Below are 18,598 nucleotides of genomic sequence, written 5' to 3'. Positions count from 1 at the left end.
GTTGTTCTAACATATTACACAATAAATATATGTATAGTATTTTGGGGTCTACTTACTGGCTCCGACTGATCGTACACTCTGCATCCTCCTTTACTTATTTTGAAAATCATTGTAGAAGTTATTTTGAAAATCTTCCCTTGATTTGAGACTGGATTCACATGAATGTTTGTCCAATTCACACAAACCAACGCTCTGATACCAACTTTTAACACCCATAAAATTTAAACCAATTTTTAACTTTTCAAAACATTTAAAATCCAAGAGTTATTACAAATCTTTGTTTTCAAAATAGTCTTTATCAGAGATTTCCCAGAAACATAAACAAAATGTGAGGAGCTGTATGATCACGCCTTTGGCTTTCCGCGATCCCCTGATGTACCTGAAACAATAAATTGAAACTGTAAGCCCGAAAGCTTAGTGACTTCCCCCAAAATACCCATACTCACACAATACAAATATAACCATAAACAACATACTATGGGTCCTATCAACCATCGGGTTGGAATACCCAGGCCCTCAACCTTCTGGTTGGAATGCCAACATACTATGGGTCCAATCATCCTCGGGATGGAATACCCCAGGCCCACAACCAACAGGTTGGAATGCCCACATACTATGAGTCCAGTCATCCTCGGGATGGAATACTCCAGGCCCATAACCAACATGTTGGAATGCCCAGGTCTATTGGCTTTCGCACAAAGCAGATAAGCCTCAACCAATAAACAAACATGTGCACATATAACAGATAATCACATAACAGTCTATAGACAACAAACTGATCTACCAGATCATACCACATAACATATAATATTATCCTACCCTCTAGGATATCTAACTAACAGGTCATACCACATATCACATATTATTATCCTACCCTCTAGGATATCGATCTAACAGATCATACTAGCATAACATAACTAATAACAATTCAAAGGGCCGGCCTTGGTGCCTTAGACCCTTGATTATAGTGAGGAAAACTCACCTGACTAGTAGTGCCGAAATGCTGAAATTCTAACCGCTGCCTCACTGGAATCCCGAGCTGACACACATAATAAATACTAGGTTATTACCCGACATCACTCCCTTGACTAAGTGTCCATATAATTCATAAAGTACATTCCTTTTTGTTGGGCCAAGGCCCAAAACCAAGTCCTTATCTTGAAGGTCCATACTCTAAAGTCCATTATTGGCCTAATTTACCAAATTGGGCCCAACCTCCTTATTGGGCCTAACCCCATGATCCACTATCATAACCTGGCCCAAAGTATCCTATTTTCAGAGTCCAACAAAGGCCCAACTCCATTTAGCCCATAAACCCTAAGCACATTTGACATGAGCCCAACAGAGAGCGTAAGCGGGGCGTACCTCTCTGGTTACGCTGGGCGTAATGCCGTTTTACGCTGACTTCTATCGGGATAGCTGACCCCGTACGCGGGTCGTACAGAATTTACGCTGAGCGTACGCGGGGTTTTACCAAAACCCTAATAAGAGCTTAACGGATTAAGCTCTTAAGCCCAAATTCCAGATCCATCGACCAAATATGCCATGGGACCATAAAGTTCCATACTTTATCACTTTGGACGTCTAGAAAGTCCTTACTCATGGTCTTAACCCATTAAGACCTTCTCACTTCATGCATGAGACAAACCTAACTGTTGGGAACTGATTTTTATCTCTTAAGACCTCTCCTAAGGTCTAAAAGGATAACTCATTTCGTCTAAGACATCACATGCACCATCTTGGGGATTCTTAGGACAATAAGACTTTCATAAAGTTAAATGTCTAGATCTATAACTAGTAAGCACAAAGTTTCAAGATTTTTACCTTCTGGAGCTTCAATGGCACAATACAACCTCATATCTATAGCCTTGCTTTCCTCCTCTAGCTCCTTGGTGCAATGTCTTCACTTCCCAAGGTTCAAAATGCACACAAACTCACACTTCTCACACATACTAGGGTTTGGGACATTTTCTGAGGTATGGAGGCTGAGGGTAAGCAAAAGAATGAGCCATAAGGATGCTTATATAGTCCCCAACCCTGAATATTAGGGTTTTCATCGGACATAAGTACGCCCAGCGTACTAGGGCACGCCTAGTACGCTTAGCGTACCCTTATGTACGCTCAGCATATAAACATAACCAACTCCAAGGACCAACAATGACAACTAATAAAAGGAAGAAGGGTTTTCAAGATATACCTGCAAGGTTCGGGGCGTTACAGTGTTAAACATTTGAGGCATCACATTTTAGGTGCTAGGCTCACAAGGTCTTAAGGAATCCACTCTACAAGAAAGGTATGCCATTCTACTAGTTTTTATATTACAAGTTCCCCATGCCATGCTAGTTTGGATGTAAACCTTGGAAAAATCAAATTTGCATGAATATTAGAGAAAACATAGAGCCAAGGTTTCTAGGGTTGCATGTACACCATAGGAGTGTTAGATTGCTCAAAACCCATCAGTGGTATCAGAGCCTAGGCTTGCTTTCTTGATATTTGATGCAAAAAGCTTGAAAAATCGAATTTTCTGCCCACTGTTCAGTGGACTCGCCGAGTCCATAGGGGGACACAACGAGTCCAAGTGCTCGTCGAGTAGGTTACGACACTCGATGAGTAGATGGCCCTGTGTGGATATTTTCGAGTTTTGCTGCTGGAAATGGACTAGAAACATTACCCTAAACTATTTTGGTCTTATAAAACCTATTTTTGATGGTGTAATGGTTATGCTAATCCATTTTCAATGGCTATTATCAAAATCTCAAGTTTTGTATGTGTTTATATGATTCTTGAAATTATTTATGCTTATGAGTTTTAGTAAGATCATAGGAATTATGTGCAAATTGTTTGATGATATGATTCTTGATCAAAATTTTATTGATGGAATCCATAATTTGTCCTCAAGTTATGGATTACCAAAAGTCGTTATTTTAAAGTCCATTAATGAACACATATGTTACATGAAAATGAAGACTCTTCATTTTAATAAACCATTAAACTCATAAGTTATGAATATGAAAGGTTTTGAATAGTTTCAAAACTTGCGCTCAAGTTTTGGAATTTGTAAAGTCACTTTAAAAAACTTTAATTCCATACCCTAGAGTTTTAAAAGTTAAAATTCAACCCTTATACTTTATAGTATTATAAGTTAATAATATATATATATATATATATATATATATATATATATATATATGTATAAGAGCAAGTCAGTTTTACCGTTAGTAGGCCTCATTCACGAAGCCGGTCTATAAGGGGGGTATAAGGTTGTTGCCTATAAAATGACAGCTTAATGGGTGTCCACTCTCACCCACCGCTTCCTTGACTGGTGGAGGGTCGTTAGCCGAATGGGTAAGACAAGGACTATAATTCTCATTAAAAGTATAATGATTATTACAAAGTAACTAAATGTTTTATAAATTCCCAATCTTAGTTACTTTAGGAAAATGTGAATTTGGTGCTAACCCATGAAATTACACTTTGTACCTTACCAAGTCGTTGGTGGAGCGTGTGTGAGTAACCGACACACTAACATGGAGTAGTAAGAGTGGAAAAGGGTGACTTAATATTTGTCATAGATCGGTGGAGCGTGTGTGGGTAACCGGCACATCGATTAGGTGATAAAGATTAAGGGTACCAAGTTAATTTGCATGGTTATTCACACCTTGTTTGTGATCCTCGGCATCCCAGTGACAAACTTGAGAGGGGACAATCGAGATTTAAACATACCATTGAAAAGTTCAATGAATCTAAAAAGATCTAGGAGTTTCAATCCAATTAAAACCTAATAATTTATTACGTTTTTCATGGTGGAAATTGGTGAATCGTCATTCGCATACCTTCAAATATTTTATAGCTTGGATTACGGCATCCCTCTTCCAAGTTATAAAATATTGTGTTGGGTCCTAGCCTTAATATTACTTTTGGGTGTCTTATTAAGGATTATATATCTAATCTAATCTTGTCCTTCTTCGTTTTCAAATGTCTTCCAACAATGCTGCTTTTGGCTCAAACCCTACCAGCTCCTTCTCTCTAATGAACCTTACTGGGAGAGTCATCTTCGATGGTTCCAACTTTATGGATTGGATCAGGAACATCAGGATGGTCACGCGTTACGAGGACAAGGAGTATGTCCTCGACAAGGAGCTGAAGGAAATTGATGAGTCTTCTGCTACTCCAGAGGAGATCGCTGACTTTAGGGCACATGAGAGAGATGATACCAAAGTGGCATGTATCATGTTGGCCACAATGACAGCTGAACTCCAAAAGTCCTATGAGGACTTTTACCCTTTTGAGATGCACATGGATTTGATGGACCGCTACCATCAGAGTGCTCGTCAAGAGATGTATGACATCATCTCTTCCATGATAACAAGCCGAATGAGGGATGGTGAATCCATCACGGGCCACTTACAGAAAATGCAAAGGTATATGGACCGTTTGCTGAAACTGAATGTGAACTTCCCCGAGGAGTTGGCTATTGACATCATACTGCACTCCTTGCCTATTTGTTATGATCAATTCCGAATGACATATCACATGAACAAGGAGGAAGTTACACTCAGCAAACTTCAAGGACTTTTAAAGACCGCCGAAAGTAGTCTCAAAGGTAAATCGGTTGTTACCACTCCTACTCCTAACACCGCCCTATCTTGGCAATCGGGCAAAGTAGAGGGAAGATGAGGAAAACCCCTTCGAAAGGGTACCAATGGAAAGTCTCTTGATGGCTCCTCTTCAAGTGGAACCAAAGGTGGTTCCATCACTCCTTCTTCCAACCTAAAGGAAGCTCAATGCTTCTATTGTCAGGAAAAGGGGCACTGGAAACGAAACTGCCCCAAGTACCTGCAAGATGTTAAGGATGGGAAGGTCAAACCTACCCATGCAGGTATTTACACTATATTGTCTAATAACTCACCACATACTACTTTTTGGGTTCTTGATACAGGTTGTGGTATTCATATATGTTCTGATTTGCAAGGCCTAAGAAGAAGTGAGGATGTGGAGCATGGAAAAATAAACTTGATCATGGGGAATAGGAAAGCTTCACCTGTTACCAAGATTGGAGTTTATTCTTTGTTTCTAAGTAGTGGGTTAGTGTTAGATTTGAATAAGTGTTGTTACTCGCCCGAAATGACAAGAAATATTATTTCTTTCATGGCTTGTACAAACAAGGTTTTACCTTTTCGTTTGATAATGAAATCGGTGCTATTAAAGCATTACCTTGTAATGGTGTGTATGAAGCTATGAATGTTGTAGAAAACTTAGGGAATAATGTTTTACACATTGATTCTTCCACTAGTTTGGATAAAGCATCCTTGTGGCATTGTCATCTTGGACATGTCAGCAAGAAGCGCATAGGCCAACTCCAGAAGGCTGGAGTCTTGGAGTCATATGACTTAAGGTCAGATGATAGTTGCGAGTCTTGTTTGCTTGGAAAAATGACAAAGTCACCCTTCACTGGTACTTGTGCTAGGGGTGAAGGTTTGTTGGACCTCATACACACAGATGTGTGTGGACCCTTCAGAACCGCCACAAGTGATGCTAACCACTTCTATGTGACTTTCACTAATGATTATAGTAGATATGGTTATGTCCACATAATCAAGCATAAGTCAGAAACCTTTGAAAAGTTCAAAGAGTTTAAACAGGAAGTGGAGAATCAGTTGGGTAGGAACATTAAGATGCTCCGATCCGATCGAGGAGGAGAGTATCTTAGTACATAGTTCCTTGACTATCTTAAGGAATGTGGAATTGTTTCACAATTGACACCTCCCAGAACACCACAGCTTAATGGTGTAACTGAGAGGCGCAATCGAACCTTGTTAGACATGGTTCGTTCCATGATGAGTCGAGCTTCGTTACCAATCTCATTCTGGGGGTATGCGTTAGAGACTGCCACACATATCCTTAATCTAGTCCCTACCAAGAAGGTTGCCAAAACACCTCACGAGATGTGGACTGGGAAAGTTCCCAATTTAGACCACATCAAGATTTGGGGTTGCGAGGCTTTCATGAGACGTGAGACTCAGGATTAGCTCGAACCTCGTAGTGAGCGGTGTATTTTCATCGGCTACCCACAAAATTCTTTTGGTTACCTCTTCTACAGACCCAGTGAGAATGTGGTCTTTGTGGCAAGGAGAGGAGTCTTTCGTGAGAGAGAATTCATAAGTCAATGAAATAGTGGGAGGCAAATTGACCTTAAAGAAATTCAAGAATCAAGCGATGAAGGAACCTCCAACACTAGCAATTAACCTGAGGAGGAAACTCCTGTTGAGCCGATAGATGAGTTTGTACCTCTAAGGCGTTCCACAAGAGTTAGGAATCCACCTGAGCATTACTATGGTTTTCATATTACTGCGGAAGGTGATGCATTTATCAGTGATAGTACACTGGTAAATTTGGATGAGCCTAACAGCTTTAAGGAAGCCATGGCAGGCCTCGAGTTCACCAAATGGAAAGAGGCTATGGACAACGAGATTCAGTCCATGTATGACAATCAAGTTTGGAACTTGGTTGACAATGTACTGGGTCGTAAGACAGTCAGGTGCAAATGGATATTCAAGAAGAAGACCGACATGGATGAGAATGTACACACTTATAAAGCGCGACTGGTTGCGAAGGGATTTACTCAAACTCCGGGAGTTGACTATGATGAGACCTTCTCACCAGTAGCGAAGATTAAGTCTATTAGGGTTTTTCCAGCCATAGCTGCATTTCATGATTATGAAATATGGCAAATGGATGTCAAAACTGCTTTCCTTAATGGAAAGTTGGCTGAGGATGTTTACATGAGTCAGCCAGAGGGTTTTGTCGATGCAAAGCAACCCAATAGGGTGTGTAAGCTGGAGAAATCTATCTATGGGCTAAAACAAGCATCTCGCAGGTGGAATCTTTGTTTCGATGAGAAGGTCAAAGAGTTTTGCTTTTCGAGAAGTCAAGATGAGTCTTGCGTGTATGTTAAGGCTAGTGGGAGTATAATTAACTTTTTGGTATTGTATGTGGATGACATACTACTCATAGGAAATGACATCCCAACCTTACAGGAGGTTAGCTATGAAGGACCTTGGAGAAGCTGCCTATATCTTAGGGATAAGGATATTGAGAGATAGGAGTAAAAGACTAATTGGACTTAGTTAAAGTACCTACTTGGATAAGGTGTTGAAAAGGTTCAGCATGCAGGATTCCAAGAAAGGAGACTTACCAATCCAGAGTAATGCCAAACTGAGAAAGACTCATGGCTCGAGTACAGAGGCTGAGATAGCTGAGATGAGTCGAGTTCCGTATGCTTCCGCTGTAGGCTCGATAATGTATGCTATGACTTGTACTCACCCTGATGTGGCCTTCGCTTTGAGCATGGCCACGAAATATCAAGGTAATCCAGGCAACGCTCACTGGACTGCGGTGAAGAATATTCTCAAGTACCTACGAAGGACTAGGGACCGGGTCCTTACCCTCGGTGGGAGTGATGACTTGAGAGTAGTGGGGTATAGTGATGCTGGTTTCCAGACTGATAGGGATAATTTCCGCTCTCATTCGGGCTGGGTTTTTACCCTTAAATGGAGGAGCAGTTACTTGGAAAAGTTCCAAGTAGGAAACAGTAGCTAATTCAACTTGCGAATCAGAGTACATAGTAGCAAGCGAGGCAGCAAATGAGGCGATATGGCTAAAGAACTTCATTAGAGACCTTGGAGTTGTACCAGCTATTAAAGAGCCTATGCAGATTTTCTGTGACAATGAGGGTGCAGTTGCCTTAACTAAGGAACCAAGGGATCACGGCAGATCCAGGTGCATTGACAGAAAATACCATTTTATTAGACATCGGATAGAAGAAGGACTCCTCGTAGTGAAGAGGGTATCATCAGATGTGAACCCAACAGATCCCCTCACGAAGGGACTGTGTAGGGCTAAGCATTTGCAGCATGCGAGGCGCATCGGGCTGAAGGATGATATTAGTTTTACATATTAGAAAGCTATTTCTGAAACTTGTAAAATGTAATTGACATTTGATGATTGAATAAAAGTTGTTGTTTATTTATAAGTTAAGTGTTGCTATCTTATGTCAATCGTTTACTATTGTTTCAATTTTGCATGTTTTGACTTCTAGAATAATTACTTTATTCAAACTCTCCACAGTCAGTCATATGTTGGAAGTAGGTATGAATTAAGACTGTCATGAATCGGGCTTGTAGATGTCTAAGATGTTGGACATAGTAAAAGTTGCTACAACATTCATGAGTGCTCATAAGTTCTGAGCATTGGATTCAACCCACGCTCACTTGTATCACTTCATGGAATTTATCTCGAGTGATCGTGAGACAGTAATATCATATAAGTTTTCAAACCTAGAGATATGAGTTGTTGATTATGAGTTGGTTGTGTATTGATTGTACAAAAACGCATCGGTAACTCGATGTTATAAAACGTGCTTTTGTGCATAATTCAACAAGTAGTAGAACAAGCATATTAGTCGAAGTTTATCTGTTCCTTTTAATCCTTGTAGGGTTAAAAGCAATATCTGGGCCCTTCGATGATTTTGTTTTGACCTATGTACCGAGCCCTATCAGAACAAGATTGATGTGTTCGATTAAGTTCTATGTCAAACAAATCGGAAATCGGGAAACAAACTGCTGGATAATAAGTACGACATTGTTCCATGTATTTGTCCGTCTGATATATAGAACATAGGATTATATGACCACTTATCTTAAATGGCGTATCATCAACATCTCAGTTCCGCGAGACCTTGAAAGAGCTACGATTGCCAGTCGGTTCCTGAAGTCATACCTGTAACTATAGTTATTAGACTTATCCAAGTGGGAGACTGTTGGATAAGGTGTCTAAGTCCATAACTATATTTGTTAAGTACTTGACCTAGTTTGCCATGGTCCATTTAGGTTACATGGCATTACAACACTTGGATAGACAAAATGAGAAAAGGACACTTATGGTTTATTAATATATTATAAGTTCTAATATATTAATAGTATTATTTAATTAGTATTGATCAAGAATTAATTTGGAATTAATTTTGGGATCAAAAAGAGACTAATTAAATATATGGGGTTTGATTTGTAAATCATTCATTCTTCTATAGTGGGCTTATGGTTCATGATCCACTATATTGGGCTAGGACCCATTGGGTGCTCCATGGAGGTTAAAACCCATGGATCATGGGGGAAATGAAAAGCCATGCACATTAGGGTTTACATGGGGTAACCCTACATGTGGCACACTATATAAAGAGCTCCATAGCTAGAAAAATCGGCCACTATTGCAAGACAAGGAGGGCTAGCCGATTTTTGAGTGAAAGTGTTCTCTTCTCAAGTTATTCCAAGAGTTGTGGTGTTGTGTGAAACATCTGAGGCATCACATTTGGGATGATAGGCTCACAAGGTCTTAAGGAATCCACTCTACAAGAAAGGTATGTCATTCTACTAGTTTTTATATTACAAGTTCCCCATGCCATGCTAGTTAGGATGTAAACCTTGGAAAAATCAAATTTGGATGAATATTAGAGAAAACATAGATCCAAGGTTTCTAGGGTTGCATGTACACCATAGGAGTGTTAGATTGCTCAAAACCCATTATTTGGGGCCCAGCTTGCCCCGCTTCCGAAACCTGATAACACCCTTCCAGGGTGACACTTTCAGGAGGACCATGTCGGCCACCTGAAACTCCAGATCCAAACGCCGCTTACCGGCGTAGCTCTTCTGCCGGCTCGGAGCAGTCTGAATCCTGATCCGAACCTGCTGAATCCGCTCCGTGGTCTTGAGTACTACCTCCGTACTCCCCATGACCCTCTGACCGACCTCGCCCAAGCATATTGGGGTCCGACACTTTCTCCCGTAAAGCATCTCGAAGGGAGGCCGGTCTATACTGGAGTGGTAGCTGTTGTTATACGAAAATTCCGGTAACGGAAGATACGTATCTCAACTGCCACCGAAATCTAGCACACATGCCCGAAGCATGTCCTCGAGAGTCTGAATCGTCCTCTCGCTCTGACCGTCCGTCTGAGGGTGGAAAGCGGTGCTGAAGTGGAGACGAGTACCCATCTCGTCATGAAACTGCTTCCAAAATCTGGAAGTAAAAAAGACATCTCAGTCTGAAACCACTGAGACAGGCACTCCATGACGTGCCACTACCTCTCGCACATAAATCTCGGCCAACTTCTCGGTCGAGATGCTCTCCTGGATCGGTATGAAATGGGCGCTCTTGGTCAACCGATCCACGATGACCCAAATCAAATCGACCCCGCGTGCGGTCCTGGGAAGCTTAGTGATAAAATCCATAGTAATATCCTCCCACTTCCATACGGGGATGTCTAAAGGCTGCATCTTGCCATGAGGTCTCTGGTGCTCCGCCTTGACCTTCCTGCAGGTCAGGCACCTCTCTACGTACCACACAACATTCCGCTTCATGTATGGCCACCAGTAGTCTGGGCGAAGATCTCTGTACATCTTTGTCGCTCCCGGATGGATGGAGAACCTGGACTTGTGGGCCTCATCCATCAACACTTGCCGCACTCCGCCCCAATACGGTACCCAGACTCTACCATGCAGGGTCAAAAGTCCCCTACTGTCGTAGTCGAAGGAGGCCACCTAGCCTGTAATCCTATCTCACTTCCGACGCTCCTCCTTCAGGCCCTCCACCTGTGCCTCTCGGATCTGCTCCAGCAGTGGAGTAATCACCGTCAGCCTCAGACAAATATCTCGGATCGGGGCTGCTGCTGCCTTGCGGCTCAGGGCATTGGCCACTACGTTGGCCTTTCCTGGGTGGTAAAGGATCTCACAGTCATAGTCCTTAACCACGTCTAACCACCGACGCTGCCTCATGTTCAGATTCGGCTGATCCATGAGGTACCTCAAACTCTTGTGGTCCGTGTAAATAGTACAACGGACCCCATAGAGGTAATGCCGCCAAATCTTGAGGGCGAACACCACCACCCCCAGCTCCAAATCATGCGTCGGATAGTTATCCTCGTGAGGCTTCAACTGTCGCGAGGCATAAGCTATTACATGCCTCTGCTGCATCAACACTGCTCCCATACCTATGATCGAAGCGTCACAGTAGACTACGAAGTCATCTACTCCCTCTGGCAGGGTGAGAATCGGCGCCTCGCACAGCCGCTGCCTGAGCGTCTAGAAGGCTGTCTACTGCTCAGGGCCCCCACGAAACACCACCGACTTATTAGTCAGTCGGGTCAACGGAACTGCTATCTTGGAGAAGTCCTGGATAAATCTCCTGTAATACCCTACCAAACACAGGAAGTTCCGAATCTCAGTTGGAGACCTCGGAGTCTCCCACTGCATCACGGCCTTTATCTTGGTCGGATCAACCAAAATACCCTTCTGGTTGACAAGATGCCCAAGGAACTGCACCTCACGCAACCAGAAGTCACACTTAGATAACTTCGCATAAAGTCTCTCTCTCCTCAGTGTTTCCAGCACCTCTCTCAAGTGCTCCTCATGCTGCTCCTGAGTCTTGGAGTAAACCAAGATGTCATCGATGAATGCTATCACAGACCGATCCAACATCGGTGTCACACCCCCAAACCAAGGATGGCGGAAACGTCCGGGGGTGGAGGACTTCATGTAAAGTATCATAACAACGAGTATAATAGTGCTCAAAGTAAATACAACCATCATAAATATAATTGAAAAGGTTACACCATAAAATAAGTTTACATGTTTCAAAATCAATTACATTATGATGACAAAATGAACTGTTTGACGATTTATCGTCCCATCCTCAAAATGCTATTGGTTTTCCTGTTTCACTGGTTTCTTGAGAATACAAGTAGTTTTGAAAAGAGTGTCAACAATTAAGTTGGTGAGTTCACAAGAGTTTTGTTTGAGAAAGAAACCGTTTTCCTTGTAAAAGCGATAGAGTATGTTCCAGAAAATCCAATATTTTCTTAGTTAAGTGCGGAATGAATGCTCCTACGTTATGCGATAATGAACCCTAGAAGGACCCATAGATTCCTTCTATAATCGCTCAGCGTATATAACTTATATAAAAGTTGAGTTAAATAAACCGTTGAATATAATGGGTCTGCCCTAGGTCCACAACCAAACAAGGAACAGGAGATAAGGCGGGCCCACCAATTCTAAGTTGATTGTGACTAGATTCTTATATAACTCTAGCATATACACTTAGCAATTATAGCTGAAGTCTAACAATTCTAGATGAAATGTAGTTTTAATAGAAATATATTTCCAAAGAAAATCCAATATTTTCCTTATAAAAGTTATGTAGTCCTAAATCCCAGCACCGAGAATAAACAAGTATTTTTCCATACTTAAAGTAATTCATGTAAGTTTAAATCGACATAAACTCGTTTAATTTAGAAGTGAACCCCTTTTCAAAGTAGAATTTTCCATGTAAACTTGAAAGATTGTTAACTACCTACGTGAGTCGCTATAACCATACTATGACGAGAAATAACCTGCACAACGTTTTTCAGACGTTAATATACTATGACTCTTGTCACCCGCAGACCTGCCGGTCCGGCTGTAGCTAGCAGCGAGGTGTGGGGTGTCAATCCCAATATACATCTATACAAAATTATCACGCTCTCCCTACAAGAGACTCTGGTTATAACTTACAGGAATTGGGATCCCGTACTCGAACGTACGGGGAGAGAATTGCCTCACAACCTAAGTTAACTAGTTTACACATAGTTTGATATTAAAACCTCTTCCATGGAGGAAGTAAAATCACCTTTTATGAATAAATTAGTGATATGAAATCCTTAAACTATTACTATTATAGTTTATCATGTAGTATATGAAAAACCCATTTGTTTTGAGAGTAAAACCTTTTTCATGTAGTAAAAATCCATAAACTATGCTTATTGTAGTTTATTATATGTGGTCGAAATGAATGAGTAAACGTTATCATGAATGACTAAATTTCAGTTTATGATGATAAACTAACAAGAAAATACATTCAATACTTAGAACTTATGGTTATACACTTTGCTCAACATACTACAAAGTGTTATGAAAGTTGTAAGCTGTTAACTAGTTTTTAACCTTTCAGCACTGTTTTAGAAAAATCATAGAAAACTCATACGAAGTCGAAAACTAAATCCGTAAATTATGAGAGTTCACAAAATGTGTCTAGTTTATTCATAATTTTTATTATGATTTTTAGAAGTCTTTAACTTGTGTTAAAATGTTCATATTCACAGACTGGTCCGAATTCGTTTTTGAAATGATAGGCAGTTTTGTAAAACTCACCATATATCTTAGAAAAATCGTATGGGGATGTGCAAGTAGTCATTTTAAAGGTATGAACCTGAAATATTTGCATATTAAACAGTTTTGAAAGATATTAAGTTTAAGATATTCAAAACAGTCCGTGAATAAGACTCAACGTTTCTGATGAAGGCTGTTGTTTGAGTTTAGTTGTGTTCTTGGTGTTTTAACTTGTATTCCCCCCCCCCCCTAAAACTTGAAGAAAACATGAAAATGTAGGGGTATGAACTCACCTTGAGTGATTTCAGTAGATGGATGATGAAGAAAAGAAGTGTTCAACTCTAGAACACTTAGAAGATTGCTTGAAGATTCGAAGAACTAACACAAATATGATGAAGTTTGTGTAAGCAACCTATGATTTGAATAGAAAGAGGTGGAATAATCATATGAAGGATAATAATACTTACCAAAAGTAGAAGAAAAGCTTGGAGAATAGCCTTGAATCTCGAAATTTAGAGAGAGAAAGTGAGAGAGAATGAAGTTTGTTCTTTGGTGGAAAATGAGAGAAAATAGAGGAGAGATGAGAGTATTCCAGCTCTTGACCAAGTGTGTGGCTGAAAAATGGTGGGAAAAGTACTATGGAATGACTAGGTATGGTGGAAGGACAAGGGCTGGTCATTGAGTGGGCATGGGGTGGTTGCTTGTGTTATACACTAAGGCAAAGTCAACACTCCACCACAAGTATCTCACCCACTATATTTTTATTCCTAAGTAAGAATTTTCTTAAAAATATAATTAAATATGAATATTTAGGGTTTATTATGTTAAAATTCAAGTTTGGGTGAAAATCCCATGTTAAAATCTCGAAAAACGGGCTCAAAACACTAAAAATATTGGAAACCGGGCAAAAACTGCCAATTTCCGAAGTTCAGGGCCCGAGGTTCGGTCCTAGCCCTTAGAACCGAAAGTAGAAGAGGAACCGAGAGTAGGGTTCGGCTGCGCAGGGTCGCCTCTCGGACCGAAGGTGCAGTCCTCTCGGACCGAAGGTGGGAAGGGGGAGAGCCGAAGGTCAGGTCTCGGTTCGGAATGGTCAGGGGACCGAAATAGACCGAACCCTCGGTCCATTTCGGCTGAGAGGGTTTCGGTTCTAATGCAAGGTTTCGGCTCCTAAGAAGGTTCGGTTCTCAGGAGGTTTCGGTTCCTTAAGGGAGGTTCGGCTCCTTAAGAGGGTTCGGCTCCTTAAGAGGTTTCGGCTCCTTAAGAGGGTTTTTCGCGTAGACTTCCATTTTCGAGCTGTTTTCGACTAAATTAAGGGTCGGGATGCCCCGGGTGATTATAAAAAGTTGAGAGAGATTTTGAGAGAGATTTGGGAGAGATTTGACATACTTGGAGAGATTTGACATATAGAGAGAGATTTGGGAGAGATTTCACATACTTGGAGAGATTTCTCATTCAGAGAGATATTTGGGAGAGATTTCACATACTTAGAGAGATTTGGGAGAGATTTCACATACTTGGAGAGATTTCTCATCCAGAGAGAGATTTGGGAGAGATTTCACATACTTAGAGAGATTTGGGAGAGATTTCTCATACAGAGAGAGATTTGGGAGAGATTTGACACACTTGGAGAGATTTCTCATTCAGAGAGAGATTTGGGAGAGATTTCACATACTTAGAGAGATTTAGGAGAGATTTCACATACTTAGAGAGATTTGGGAGAGATTACACATACTTAGAGAGATTTGGGAGAGATTTCACATACTTAGAGAGATTTGAGAGAGATTTCACATACATAGAGGGATTTGGGAGAGATTTCACATACTTAGAGAGATTTGGGAGAGATTTCACATACTTAGAGAGATTTGGGGGAGATTTCACATACTTAGAGAGATTTGAGGTAGAGAGAGATAGAGTGAAAGAGATTGGGAGAGACTTCTTCTGTGACCTTTTTGAGTGTTTGGCTTTGTAACGCAAGGTTTGTAAACCTCGTTAAGTCTCGTTATGATTGTTATATGCCCCTGAGGGTTAAAGAATAATGTTTTATCGAATAGTTTCATCACTTGCCCTGATTAGGGTTTAGAATTTCCGAACACGTGAAACTCTAAGTGATACTTTGTATTAAGATTGCGAGTAGTACAATAAGAATCATAATAGAAACCCTAATATACAAGGGTTAGATGAGTTGACCGGTTTGACTTGTTGACTTTAGTTGACTTTGACTTGGCCAAAAATTGACGGTTGTCACAATCGGCCTGCACACGCGGTTCATGAGGTCCATGAACGCTGCTGGAGCATTGGTGAGCCCAAACGGCATCACCACAAACTCATAATGACCATAGCGGGTCCTAAAAGCGGTCTTCTGCACATCATCATCTCTGACCCGCATCTGGTGATATCCGGACCATAGATCAATCTTGGAGAACCAAGATGCTCCCTGAAGCTGATCAAACAAGTCATCTATCCTCGGGAGTGGGTAACGGTTCTTCACCGTTACCTTATTCAGCTCCCGGTAATCTATGCACATTCGGTGCGACCCGTCCTTCTTCTTTACAAACAGGATCGAGGCTCCCCAAGGTGAACTACTTGGCCTGATAAAACCCTTGTCTAGTAGCTCTTGTAGCTACGTAGACAACTCTTGCATCTCGGGAGGATCCAACCGATACGGTGCCTTGGCTATCGGAGCCGCACCGGGGACCAGGTCAATCCGGAACTTAACCTGTCTCTCCGGAGGTATCCCAGGCAGATCCTCCGGGAATACATCTAGGTACTCTCTCACCACTGGTACGTCATCCACTGTCGCCTTACCTTATCCCTGGTATCCATGAAATAGGCGACATATACCGTGCAACCTTGCTGGAAGTAACGCCTCGCTCTCGCCGCCGAATAAAGAATCGGTCCGCGCTACGGCCTCTCGCCCTTAACACCTCGCTCTCACCCTGGATCACTAACTCTCCCCCACTAGGAGTGCAAACCCTCACTAGCTGTAGCTCACAATCAATCACTGCCCCATTGGGGCTCAACCAATCCATACCCACTATGACCTTATTCCCTCGCAGGGGAATAGGAACCAAATCAACTGAGGACTGTTCATCAAATAACCGTAGCGTACATCCTCTATGAACCCTCGCAACCCTGACTGTCCTGTCATAAGTTATCTCAACATCAAGTGGGCAATCCAGCTCCCTCGGAGCTCTACTAAATCGCTTGCTAAGTGCAAGCGACACAAATGATCGGGTAGCCCCCGAAATCAAACAATACCATAGCTGAAATGTCGTTCACTAGGAACGATGCTATAAACAAATACAAAAACATTAGTGATAATAAAAAATAATAAAGAGATGATGAAGAAGGTACATACCGGTAACGATATTAGGACTCGCTCGTGCCTCCTCTGCTGTCAACTGGAAGGCTCTGCTCTTTGCCACTGGCGCCTCGGCCCGACCCTGCTGGCCGTCTGTAATCCTCAAAGTAGTAGGAGCGGGTGCCATCACCTATCCTACTGATGCTAAAATCGAACACTAGGACTTCTTGTGTCCCCTCTGATTCCAATGAAAGCAAATCAAATCAGATACTGGGGTGGTGGTAGTGGTAGTACCTGTATAATCCCTACTCATATGCCCAGTCCGACCGCACTTGAAGCAGCCGGAACTCCCCGCCTTGTACACCCCATCGTGCAACCTGCCACACTTGCCACAACAACTGTGGCTCTACTGTCCCCTAGACCTGTGATCAAACACCTTGGGCTTTTTGCCCGAACTCGCTGTGCTAGACACCACATCTGGTTTCCTCTTCCTCTCCATCTCAAGATCAATCTCCCTCTCACGAGCCCTCGTAATCATGGCTTCCAGCGTCTTGCAGCTGGAACGGCTCACAAACTGGCGGATAACACTCCACAACATCTCATGATATCGGGCCTTTCTCATCTCCTCGTCGGCCGCATACTGCAGAACGAGAAGGGCCCTCTCCCTAAACTTGGCGGTGATCTCCGCCACAGTCTCTGTCGTCTGCTGGAGGTCCTGAAACTCTCTAGCAAGCTGATGTACCTCAATAACCGGTGCGAACTCAGCCCTAAACCTGGTCCTAAAATCACCCCATATCAGCGCATCCAACACAATGTCATCACCAATGGCTCTCCCAACCTCCTCCCACCAGTCACGTGCCCTGTCCTTCAAAAGACATGACGCAAGCCTAACCTTGTCCCCCTCGGGACACCTGCTGGTGCGGAATGCGTTGGTGATCTGCCAACCATCTGGTACTAGCAATGGGGTCTTGAGCCCCATGGTAATTGGGAGATCCACATGCTCTGAACTCCCTGAAGGTGAGCGTCCACGGCCCCATCCTGGCCGCCACCTCAGTGCGGAATGCACTCAATCTCTCATCCATAAGCTCCAGAATACCCTCATTGATTGAGCCGAAGATCACAGGGGTCTGCTCAAGTATAGTGTGAGTGATCTCTGAGGAGAGAAACTCCCTAGTTTGCTCATCTAGCTGCTCGGCTCCAGAGCCTGAACCTGATCCCTCACCTGAACTGCCAACTGCTGGTCTAGGGCGTAAAACCACCATTCTAAAAAAACACATTATAACAAACATCAGAATATTTAACATAACTCGAGGGATCAAATACGCTACCAGTTCCTTGGTCTTATCTCAGCCTTCCTTGATTCGTGTGCGGATCCTCTGCTTTCAGTAGTATGGGCCCATAGTACCTTCCACATCTATCCGTACTTTCCTTAAGGATTGCCTTGACTCCACCAAGTCCCTTCTACTACTACATCTCTCAGCTACTCTCATCCTAGGCTTGCCCTAGGGTAATCACCATCCTACTCTCTGCCATCAGCTGCATAAAAAGTCCCTGCTTTCTTCCCTTAACTAGCTCACGAATGCTATTACATATCACTTAGACTAGATAATTCTTCGAATGAGAGATCCTACCCTACAACGGTTAGACTCAAACAAGAGCTGCGAAATAGAGCTATACCTAACATTCTAAAATTATTTAGTCCTCACAATATGCAACTTAACACATTCGTTTACTAGTTAGTGAAAGACAACTAGAACTCCTAAAAGCACAAAGCAAGTAGGATTCGGGCATTGAGCACATATAATCTAGCATATACTACTCTGACTATCATACTAACCGATGTGTACTAGCATGCAATTTATAGAACTGAAACACATATAATAGGCACATAAGGCATCCTTCCTAGGTCCTTAGTCCTAATCTAGCATGCTGTTCTAATAAGCTGATAATTATAATCATAGGATAACTTGTATGGGTAATCTGGGAGTACTTACTTGAGCTCGGCTGATTGCATGCACCACACCCTTTTTCTTTTTCAAAACTCTTTCTTTTTCAAATTCATTTGCTTTTTCAAAAACCTTTTTGAAAATCTTTATAGCATTTC

The sequence above is a fragment of the Lactuca virosa genome, chromosome 4 (assembly GCF_052849685.1).
Source record: "Lactuca virosa cultivar CGN04683 chromosome 4, Lactuca_virosa_CGN04683_v6, whole genome shotgun sequence".
Taxonomy (NCBI): Eukaryota; Viridiplantae; Streptophyta; class Magnoliopsida; order Asterales; family Asteraceae; genus Lactuca; species Lactuca virosa.
The sequence above is the reverse complement of the archived record's forward strand: the minus strand, read 5'-3'. Positions refer to the sequence as shown.